The following is a 13,075-nucleotide window of genomic DNA, read 5'->3' on the forward strand; positions in this document are numbered from 1 at the left end:
ATGAACTCAAAATAAAGAAAATCCTGTGTAAATAATTGGAGCAATTGTTCTCAAAATGTGATCCGGAGCCCCAGCACAATCTGAGACCTTTTCAGAGGGTCTGCTAGTTCACAACTATATTTAAATAATACTAGGATGTTATTTGCCGTTTAGATCCCCATTTTCATGCAAGTGAACACTGAAGTTTTCCAGAGGCTACTTGACGTGTCATATCACAAAAAAGAAGCCATAAGAACCCCTTATTAAGCTAGACATTAAAGAGATTAAACCATTTCATTCTTCTCACTATAATTTTTTTTAATATAATTATTTTTTTCAATTTTATTGAGGTATGATTGACAAATAAAAATGGTATAGGGGCTTCCCTGGTGGCACAGTGGTTGAGAGTCCGCCTGCCGATGCAGGGGACACGGGTTCGTGCCCCGGTCCGGGAAGATCCCACATGCCGCAGAGCGGCTGGGCCCATGAGCCATGGCCACTGAGCCTGCACGTCCGGAGCCTGTGCTCTGCAACGGGAGAGGCCACAACAGTGAGAGGCCCGCGTACCGCAAAAAAAAAAAGAAAAAAGTATATATTTAAGGTGTACAACATACTTTATATATATATATATGTATATATATATATATATATATGCATTGTGAAATGATTACCACAATCAAGCTAACAAACCCATCATCTTATACAGTTAGTGTGTGTGTGTGTGTGTGTGTGTGTGTGTGTTGTGAGAACACTGTAGATCTATTCTCTTAGCAAATTTCAAGTATACAATGCATTATTATTAGCTGTAGTCACTATGGCTGTACATTAGGTCTCCAGAATTTATTCATCTTATAACTGAAAGTTTGTACTCTTTGGCCAGCATCTCCTCTTTTCCCCCACCTCTTCCAGTCCCTGGTCCCATACTACTCTCTGTCTCCATGAATTAAACTTTTTAAAAAATTCCAGGGGTTTCCCTGGTGACACAGTGGTTGGGAGTCCGCCTGCCGATGCAGGGGACACGGGTTTGTGCCCCGGTCTGGGAAGATCCCACATGCTGCGGAGCGGCTGGGCCCGTGAGCCATGGCCGCTGAGCCTGCGCGTGCTCCGTAACAGGAGAGGCCACAACAGTGAGAGGCCCACGTACCGCAAAAAAAAAAAAAAAAATTCCACATATAAGTGAGATCATGTAGTAGAAGTTTTTCTGTGCCTAGCTCAAAATTATTAAAATTTTAAAACATTTATGCTAATATCTAATGGGCTTATTGTTGCTATTTTAAATGAACTAATTATTTAAATGCCTCATTTTAATTCCTAATATCACTATCAATAGATATACCCCATATAAACAAAAAGCTCTTTGTGATGTTTAGTTAGTTCTAACAGTATAAATGGGTCCTGAGACAAAGAAGTTTAAGACCCATTGAATTAGAGCTATATAAAATGGGATAGATTGCCTCAGTAGGTACTGAATTCTCTTTCACTGAAGGAGCCAGCTGGTCAGTTATTAGGGGTATTGTGGGAGGCATTTATACTACAGATTTGGATTAGCCAACCACTGAACCCCTTTCCAAATCTGAAATTGAATGATGCTAAAACTCAGTAATCCAGTAATTTCATAAAATACTGATCAGAATATAAACTTAAGTAAAATTTGTTTCATCTAACATCTATTTAGTGTCAGAGCCATACTTAGAATTCTGTCGTCTTTCTACTAAACCACTTTTATTTCTTCCCCTTATCCTGTTCCCATACCTAGCAACCTTATGTTTACTTCCAGGCCTTGGCCAGGCAAATAAATGGATTGTGTTCTATTCTAACTAGAACCATTCATGAGCTCACCAGATAAGATGTTTGTTGGTTGTGACCACCTTCCTTTCTTAGCACTCCTTGACTGAATAGACAATAGATTTCTTGGACTTCTGGTGTGCTGTTTACCATGACTCTTGTTTTCTATTTGTGTCAAAGGCATTCAAAGTACATGTTAGCAAAGAAAGAAAGATTCAGTTGTGAGATGTGGGTGGGAAGAAAACAAGAAAGAAGCCAGATGAAATACTACATAGTTTTGAGGTCATCCATGGAGTGGGATGAGTCATAAAACAGTAAAGCACATATAATTGTACACCAACAAATACTTTACCAAATAATGAACCTGAATAGAAAAGGTATATTGAATGAATGCCATGCAACACTTTCTAAAGCAAGTGTAAAAAATCAGTAAGAATGGCATGCTATGAGCATGGAGACACTGTAGGCACAAGTGTTAATTAGGTACTACCATGTATGTGCCATAATATTCAAGCACCGTTGTTCGTGTCAAAGTTTTGGATCAGTTACACATTCCTTTAAAATGTCCATGGTTCAGAAACTTGTACCTATATTTCCTTGCCAAAACAAAACAAAAAAAATGTCAAGAGTAAAGGCAAAAATCCTAAGGTGAAATTCAAACAGTAAAATAAAATTGCCCACAGGATACTTGCAATAACACCAGACTGATCTGAAAAATAGTTTCCTACCAGTCAGTAGATACCATTTTATGACTGTCCCAAACTTAAACACTAGAGATAATTTCAATAGTCTCCAAACATTTTGTACTTATTATCTGAATATTTAAAGAGAAAATAACCTAATTATAATGATTCCTTGTCCTTATATAGTAGGTACAGAAATGTTGTCTTCTTTGAATACTAGAAAAGTAAAGGCCAGCATACCATTTTAGATGTTTTGAAGACAATAGATTCAATCAGAGAGAGCTGGCATTGTTATAATTTTCACCACACATATACAGAACTTCCTTACACTATTCTTGCAAGTTTTCTATAATTTGTAGAAATATAAATTTAGAATAAATTTAGAATAAAAGCTTAAAAATAAGATTTTATCATTACCTTTCATAAAACACTACAATCCTTTCCATCATACTTAGAATAAAATAACATCCTTCCCACAGCCTACAAGGTCCTATATAATTTAGCCCCTGTTTACCTCACCGACATTATAACACTTTACCCCTTGCTCAGTATACTTTAGTTATAAGGTTCTCCTATTTCCTTCACATGACAAACTCTTCTCTGCCTCACTGTCCTTGAACTTGCTAATCTCTCTGCCTACAATATTACTTTTCAGGATCTTGTAAAGCTGATATTTTCTGAACATTCAATCTCAGCATAAGTATCATATCAAGTAGGCTTTCTCTGTCTTGATTGAAACAATCATCACACACACACACACACACACACACACAATCACCTTGTCCTGATAGCTTTCCTTATATCATTCATCAAAATTCACAAGTATTGGGCTTCCCTGGTGGCGCAGTGGTTAAGAATCTGCCTGCCAATGCAGGGGACACAGGGTTGAGCCCTGGTCCGGGAAGATCCCACATGCCGTGGAGCAACTAAGCCCGTGCTCCACAAGTACTGAGGCTGCGCTGTAGAGCCTGCAAGCCACAACTACTGAGCCCTCGTGCCACAACTACTGAAGCCTGTGTGCCTAGAGCCCGTGCTCCGCATCAAGAGAAGCCACCGCAATGAGAAGCCTGCGCACCGCAATGAAGAGTAGCCCCCGCTCGCAGCACGCGTGCAGAAAGCCTGCATGCAGCAACAAAGACCCAACTCAGCCATAAATAAATAAATAAATAAATAAATTTATTTTTCAAAAATTCACAAATATTTTCTTTACCTGTTTATTATTATTTCTCCCCTAAACCAAATAGTTTTGTATTTCCATTTCTAACATTATAAGCATTCAATAAACATTTGTCAAATGAATCAATTTGAAAGAGAGCCACAAAATAATTATCATAATTATCATTATGATAGCTACCATTTATACAGTAACATGCTAAGTCCTTTATGTGCATTACTGTATCCTTACCTTACCTACTATATCCTTACCTTACTTACAACTGTATCCTTACCTTTTTTATTATTATTACTTTTTTAAAGTTTTATTTTATATTGGAGTATACTTGATAAACAATGATGTGTTAGTTACAGGTATACAGCAAAGTGATTCAGTTATACCCCTACAAGTATACATTCTTTTTCAAATTCTTTTCCCATTTAAGTTATTACAGAATATTGAGCCAAGTTCCTTGTGCTATACAGTAGGTCCTTGTTGGTTATCTATTTTGAATATAGTAGTGTGTACTTGTCAATTCCAAACTTCCAATTTATCCCTCCCCTCCCCATGCCCTTTCCCCCTGGTAACCATAAGTTTGTTCTTTAAGTCTGTGAGTGTTTCTGTTTTGTAAATAAGTTCATTTGTATCATTTTTTTTTAGATTTCACATATAAGCAATATCATATATTTGTCTTTCTCTGTCTGATTTACTTCACTTAATATGATAATCTCCAGGTCCATCCATGTTGCTGCAAATGGCATTATTTCATTCTTAATGGCTGAGTAATATTCCATTGTGTATATATATACACCACATCTTCTTTATACATTCATCTGTTGATGGACATTTACTTACCTTACCTTTCATAGTATGATGAGCAACTTCTGAAATGACTCCCAATGAACTTTTCCTCCTGATACTTATTCCATTATATCATCTCCTTCCTTGTGTGTACTGGCTGGACTTAGCGACTTGTCTCTAACAAATAGAATATGTCAAAAGTGGTGGTGGTTCCAGATTGATAAAAAAAAAATAGTAACTTCATTGAAGTGAAGCCTGATGCATACAACCTTGACCAATTTATCAAAGTTAATAACACTGCCAATATATACTGACATCATGTACCCATGATATGATACAATGGAAAGGGAAAATCACTTTTGTGTTATCCTTCTAATAATGTAAAACCTCAACAAAATCATGAGAAAATACCAACAAATCCAAATTGAGGGGCAGTCCTACAAAATAACAAAATAATTAGAAGTTCTTCCAAAAAAATGTCAAGATCATGAAACACAAGGAAATACTGAGGAATGATTACAGATCAAAGAGACTAAGGAGACATGACAACCCTGAATAGGATCCTGAGTGGAAAAATTGTTGAAATCTGAATAAAGTTGTAGATTAGGTTTTTTTTTTTTAAGTGATGAGCTGTCAATTCCGAGACTACGCTATAGACCACTGCAACTTCCATCTGGCTTGCACTTACTCTTGGGCTCTTCCTGCTTGCGGCTCTGATGAAGTGAGTTTCATGATATGAGCCACATGGAGAGGCCCACATGCCAAAAAACTTCTGTTCAAAAAGCTGGTGGAGTCACTGAGGCCCTTGGTCCAACATACCTTGAGAAGCTGAATCCTACCAACAACAGTATGATTATCATATGACTGAACTTGGAAGAAGGTTCTTCTCTATGTAAGACTTGAGATGACTGCAGCCACAGCTGACACATTGACCCAGCCCTGTGAAACCCTGAGCCACAGATCCCAGGTGAACTGCCCCCAGATTCCTGACCCACAGAAACTGGATGATAAATGTTTTAAGCCATTAAATTTTAGATTAACTTATTACACAGTAATAGATAACTAAAACCCATGGTTCTATACAATTATTATTCCTGTTTTTGCAAAAAGAAAAGTTGCTTAAAGAAGTTAGGTAACGCCCAAATTTACACAATTAAGCGACAAAACTGGAATTCAAACCCTGCTCTATCAGAGATGAAGACTATGATCTTAATCACTACATTATAATGTGCTCACAAGGTCCCTTACAGTAGCAGTTATATTTCTGTTAATGAAATTGGTCCAAAACAAAATAAAGTTTTAAAAATCATCTGAGCCTATTGCCAAATAAATTTAAGAAAAAAATAGGCTTTAACATCTAACAATGTCAAAGTAAAACAATGAGTTTTTGAGAGTGATTACTCACCATAATACAAATGGATAATATTAAGTAATCCGGGGCTTCCCTGGTGGCACAGTGGTTGAGAGTCCGCCTGCCGATGCAGGGGACACGGGTTTGTGTCCCGGTCCGGGAGGATCCCACATGCCGCAGAGCGGCTGCGTCCGTGGGCCACGGCCGCTGAGTCTGCGTCGTCCGGAGCTTGTGCTCCGCAATGGGAGAGGCCACAACGGTGAGAGGCCTGCGTAGTGCAAAAAAAAAAAAAGAAAATTAAGTAATCCCATTTAATTAGTGAATTCTCACAGCTACTTGGAGGTACTTTTGGCAATTAACATTTAGTGAGCCCAGCAATGATAGACAAAATCAGACATTCTGTAAGATTCTGCAGTGAGTTTGAGGGATTTCAGGGCTGAACAAGGGAAAAGATATGACCATGAAGTGGCTGTTGTACATATGAGCATTATTTCAGCAACACTTTGACAGGTTTGCATGTGGGGGAAGTCCCTCATGGCATGATAGTATTTGGAGCCTAAAGCACTATCTAGAAGGGGATGGAGGGACAAGTGAACTCCCAGGGGAGAGGGGGCTTACATGTTTAGGGGATGTCATTCAGGAGACCAGTAGGGAATCTGGTTCAGAGAGTTCCAAAGGGCAGCAGCAGCTCTGCTTTTGTAGCTATAGGGTTTATTTTATCCATGGCCAGCAGATGTTGGGCATAGCTTCACAAGATACACAAAGCAATCAGACTCAAAATGACTAAATTCTGTTTATTTGGGCTATGTTGAAAACAAAGTGTAAAAATTTTACTTTGGCACCAGTGACCTTTTGAGCTAACAGGACACAGTCTGCTGTGACGAAATAAACAGCCTAGGGGACATCTTTGGTTCATTTATAAAACAGATTTACACTAAAGTTCTTCTGTAATTAACTAGGTCAAATAGGAACAACTTGCCTTTAAAAATCTCTCAGCTAAAGTAAAACCATAACTTTTAGTTCTCAGGTAACTCTGCACTGCCACAGAAGTATTATTCAGGCATATGAGAGGCTCAAAATTCTTTGAGAAAAATCCTGGCTCCTCTCCAGGCATTACTGTAGACTCTTGTCCCAGGCACCTCCATGAGGAGGTGGGATTACGGATTACCTCTGAGCAAAAATAAAACAACTTCTTTAATTTGTATAACTGCATCTTATTCTGCTATTGACCATAATCCGTAAGGAACATATGACTCTTTTCAATAAGGTACACAGTCTTCATTCCAGTCACTGGCCAGAGAGCACAACTTAGAATTGGAAATCTTGTGTGCTAAAAGTATAGATGAGATGTTACAGTCTAAGGGCAATGTTAGCCATGAAGTCTTCTAAATTCTGCAAGTTCTGTCTTTAAGACAGAACTCTAGAAATTAGAGAAACTTAGTTCCTGACAGAAATATTTTTACTAAGTTATATTTAGTATCTGTATTTTTTTTTTAGGATAAACCATGTCAAACAGCAGTAACAAATTACCATTCCAACTGTGGTGGCTTAAAGTAATAAAAAAAAATTTATTTCTAGCTCCACTACATGTTCAAAGAGGATTTGAGAGTGTTTCCTGCGCTTTACATAGGCTTTCAGGGGCCCAGCTTGACTGAGGAGGTGCCATCTTGTAGTTGTACCATCTAAACCATATGGACATGGCAGTAGAAAAGAATCTGATCTGAAAGTGACCCATTTCACTTCTGCTTACATTTCACTGGCCAGAACAACTAACATCTAACTTTAAGGGGACTGGAAAATGTAAGTGAGGGTAGGGAATAGAATATTTGATGAATATTATCTCTGTGACAGTATCATTCCTATACATTTGTGAGGACAAGTATGATAGATACACTTGTTTGCTATAGGTGTTTTAACAAATTACCACAAACTAGTGACTTAAAACAATGAAAATGTATTACCTTAGTCTTTGAAGGTCAGAAATCCAAATGGGTCTCACTGGACTACAATCAAAGTGCTGGCATTCCTTGGCTCATGGTCCCCTTCCTTCTTCTATCTTCGAAGCAAGAAATGGACAGTTGTATTTTTCTCACATCACACCATTCTGACACTGACTCTTTTGCTTCCCTCTTCCACATTTCAGGGTTCTCATGATCACATTTAACCTGGATAATCCAGGATAATCTCTCTATTTTAAGGTCAGCTGATTAGAACTTTAATTCCATCTGCAACCTTCTCCTTTGCCACATACTCTAACATACTGACAGGCCCCAGAGACAAGACATGGACATTTTTGAGGGGCTGTCATTCTGCCTATCAAAGTAGGATATGAAAAACATATGTGCAGCTTTGGCATGCTGCTTATTATGTTAAGCAATGACTTTTATATAAAATTTACATTTAAGGCACTACCCTGGCAGTCCAGTGGTTAAGACTCCGAGCTTTCACTGCATGGGGCATGAGTTCTATCCCTGGTCGGGGAACTAGAATACTGCATGCCAGGTGGCGCGGCCAAAAAAAAAAACAATTTACATTTAAAAAACTGTAAAAACTCCCTTTCATCAATTCATAGGAACAAAGTAAAACAACATGTTTTCCTTTTAGTCTTAGAGACAAGAAGAAAAATGAATTCAGTAATATATTGCTATATGCATTTCAGTATCACTTTCTGAAGCAAGTGAATCCTGTTTTCCTAGGTAGTCTTATAATTTATTTCTCCTTAAAATAAGTGCTCCCTGTTGCTTCCAATGATTTTAGAACAAAAAGTTTTATGTACATTAATCAAAAATAGAATAATAATGTCAGTATTGCTGAATGAAAGAAAAATTATAGAATATTGGATGCAAAGTGAAAGGAAAAATACATTTTGAACATTTTCTACAGAATGAACTTGTTCTTATATTTTATTTTCAGCCATATAGAGAGCAAGGTATGCATGTACTCAGAAGAGAGAATATTCCAAAGAATGAAGAAAAATCCCTTCCCTCAAGGGGCATAACATTTATTTGGAGTGATAAAATCATACACCTAAAGGGATAACTAGTTACACCTAGCATGAAATAAGCAGAAAAGTGTCTTTAGTTAAATGCTATGAGAGTTATATTAGAAGGAAAAGAAGGAAAAATGGGTAATTATCTGGAAAAAAAGTCTGATGGGACAAGAGTAAGTTTTCTTTATCTTATAATAGACTTTATTTTTTACAGCTGTGTTTTAGGTTTATAGCAAAATACATAAATAAATAAATAACAGGATGTACAGAGATTTCCCATATAAACTCTGTCCTCTGTCCTCCACATGCAGAGGCTCCTCTGTTATCAACATTCCCCATCAGAGTTGTAGATTTGGGGTTTTGGGTTTGTTTTTGTAGGTCCTTTTCTTCTCTTGTGTTTCCCACTTAGAGAAGTTCCTTTAGCATTTGTTGTAGAGCTGGTTTGGTGGTGCTGAATTCTCTTAGCTTAGTCTATCCTAAGATAGATTACTTGCTAGGCTACAAAACAAGTCTCAACAAATTTAAGAGAACGGAAATATATCAAGCATTTTTTCCAACCACAATGGTATGAAACTAGAAATAAGTTACAGGAAGAAAAATGGAAACACAAACATGTGGAGGCTAAAGAGCATGCTACTATAAAGGAATAGGTCGATGAAGAAATCAAAGAGGAAATTAGAAAATACTTTGAGAAAAATAAAAATGGAAACACAGCTTTCCAAAATCTATGGTATACAGCAAAAGCAGTTCTAAGAGGGAAGTTTATAGCGATACAGTCCTACCTCAAGAAACAAGAAAAATTTCAAATAAATAACCTAACCTATCATCTAAAGGAATTATAAAAAGAAGAGCAAACAAAGCCCAAAGTCAGCAGAAAGAAGGACTTAATAAAGATCAGAAAGAAAATAAGTAAAATTGAGAATAAACAATAGAAAAGATCGGTGAAACCAAGAGCCAGTTTTTGAAAAGATAAACAAAATGGATAGCCTTTCAGCTAGGTTCATTAAGAAAAAAAGAAACTGGGTCCAAATAAACAAAATAAGAAATGAAGGAAGAGAATTAACAACCAATATCACAGAGATTCAAAAAATCACAAGAGAATACTACTAGAAGTTACATGCAAATACATTGGACAACCTAGAAGACATGGAAACATTTCTAGAAATATACAAACTTCCAAGACCAAATCATGAAGAAATAGACAACCTGAACTGACCAAACATAAGTAGTGAAATTGAATTTTTAATTAAAAAAACTCCCAGTAAGCAATAGTTCAGGACTGGATGGCTTTACAGGGACATTCTACCAGACATATAAAGAAGAGCTAATATCCATCCTTCTCAAACTATTCCAAAAAATTGAAGAGGAGGGAATACTCCCAAATTCATTCTACAAGGCCATCATTACCCTGATACCAAAACCAGACAAAGACACTGGAAAAAAAAAAGAAGAAGAAGAAAATTAAAGGCCAATATCTCTGATGAATACAGATGCAAAAATCCTCAACAAAATATTAGCAAATTGGATTCAACAATATATAAACAGGATAATACACCATGATCAAGTGTGATTCATTCCAGGGATGCTAGGATAGTTCAATATCTGCAAATCAAAATTAAATAAAGGATGAAATCACATGATCATATCAATAGACACAAGATAAGCATTTGACAAAATTCAACATCCATTCATGATATAAACTCTCATAAAAGTTGGTATAGAGGGAACATATCTCAACATTATAAAGGCCATTTATGACAAACCCACTACTAACATCAGACTTACTGGAGAAAAGCAGAAAAGCAGGAAGTTTTCCTCTAAAATCAGGAATAAGACAAGGAAGCTCATTCTCACCACCTCTATTTAACATCATACTGGAAATCCTAGTCACAGCAATCAGACAAGAAAAAGAAATAAAAGGCATCCAAATTGGAAGGGAAAAAGTAAAACTGTCACTACTTGCATATGACATGATGTTATATATAGAAAACCCTAAAGTCTGCATGAGGAAACTATTAGAACTAATAAATGTATTCAGTAAAGTTGCAGGATACAAGATTAATATACAGAAATCTGTTGCTTTACTATACACTAATTATGAACTATCAGAAAGAGAAAGCAAGAAAACAATCCCACTTAAAATGGCATCAAAAAGACTAAAATGCCTAGGAATAAACTTAACCAAAGAGGTGGAAGACCCATACTCTGAAAACTATAAAACACTGATAAGGTAAATTGAAGATAATACAAAGAAATAGAAAAATATCCTGTGTTTCTGGATTGGGAGAATTAATACTGTTAAAATGCCCATACTACCCAAAGGAATCTACAAATTTAATGCAATCCCTAACAAAATATTCATCACATCTTTCACAGAACTAGAACAAATTATCCTAAAATTTATGTGGAACCACGATAGATACAGAATAGCCAAAACAATTTTGAAAAAAAATAACAAAGCTGGAGGTATCATGCTCCCTGACTTCAGGTTAAACCACAGAGATACAGTAGCCAAAACCCCATGGTACTGGTACAAAACAGACACACAGAACAATGGAACAGAATACAGAGCCCAGAAATAAACCCAAACACTTATGATCAATTAATCTATTACAAAGGAGGCATGTATATACAATGGATAAAAGATAGTCTCTTCAATAGATGGTGCTGGGAAAACTTGACAGCTACACATAAAACAATGAAATTAGAACATTTTCTCACACCATATACAAAAGTAAATTCAAATGGGTTGAAGACCTAAAAGTAAGCCTTAAAATCTTAAAACTCCTAGAAGAAAACAGGCAGAACACTCTTTGACATAAATCGTAGCAATATTTTTTTGGATCTGTCTCCTGCGACAAAATAAACAAAAGTAAATAATAAGCTATTCGGTCTTCCCTGGTGGCGCTGTGGTTAAGAATCCACCTGCCAGTGCAGGGGACACGGGTTCTACCCCTGGTCCAGGAAGATCCCACATGCCGTGGAGCAACTAAGCCCGTGCGCCACAACTACTGAAGCCCACACGCTCTAGGGCCTTTGTGCAGCAACTACAGAAGCCTGCGTGCCTAGAGCCTATGTTCCGCAACAAGAGAAGCCACCACAATGAAAAGCCTGTGCACCACAACGAAGAGCAGCCCCCGCTCGCCACAACTAGAGAAAGCCCACGCAGCAAAGAAGACCCAATGTAGCCAAAATAAAAAATAAAAGAGATAAGCTATTCAGACCTAATTAAACATAAAAGGTTTTACACAGCAAAGAAAACCACTGACAACTTACTGAATGGGAAGAAATATTTGCAAATGATATGGCTAATAAGGGGTTAATATCCAAAATATATAATCAGTTCATACAACGCAATATCAAAAAACCAAACAACCTGATTAAAAATTGGGCAGAAGACCTGAATATACATTTTTTCTACAGAAGACATACAGATGGCCAACAGGCACATGAAAAGATGCTCAATATCACTAATCACCAGAGAAATGCAAATCAAAACCACAATGAACTATCACCTCACACCTGTCAGAATGGCTATCATCAAAAAGTCTACAAATAACAAGTATTGGTGAGGATGTGAATAAATGGGAAAACAGTATGGAGGTTTCTCAAAAAAAACTAAAAATAGAACTACCATATAATCCAGTAATTCCACTTCTTGGTATATATCCAAAGAAAACAAAAACATCTTAATAAATCTTAGCACAACTAAATCTCCATAGCATTTTCACCCAGCATCACAGTCACTCAGTCCTTTGTAGGTTTAAATGCTGTACACCTCCTTTGAGATGTAGTTCCTTGAGGGCATGAATTCTCAATAGAGAACAGTTTCATCAAAAATTTAAAATCTGATACTTAAAAGTGTCTTTGCAGATTCTTCATCTGCACTTGCAGCTTCACTAGATACATTAACGTAGAAAGTGTAATGATCCTTGTTAGCATTAAAACATTCAAAACTGACTCCAAAGGAAGGTATTTCAATAGGATTTTTAGCTGTTGTTTTTTTTTTTAAGACTTCTTCTTAAGGTCTTCTCATTAGTAGTGAGAAAGCTTCCTCTGATTGTTTCAAAAGCTGCTAAATTGGTGTTAACCAGTGACTTTGGGTTGTATTTTCTCTATTTATCAATCCTCTATGAACTATAATAGTTTGTGACATAGAAACACATGGTCTATTGTAGCAGAAAGTTATACGCAAATTTAAGTCTTAACACTACTCTCCAAATTATTATAATCTTTATTATACCTTTGCTGGTTTGTTTTCCAAAAAAAACCAAAAAGAAGTATGTAGATATTTACACATACACAGAAATATATTATAAGCACCTTCAAATTGG

Source organism: Pseudorca crassidens, chromosome 3 (genome assembly GCF_039906515.1).
Source record: "Pseudorca crassidens isolate mPseCra1 chromosome 3, mPseCra1.hap1, whole genome shotgun sequence".
NCBI lineage: Eukaryota > Metazoa > Chordata > Mammalia > Artiodactyla > Delphinidae > Pseudorca > Pseudorca crassidens.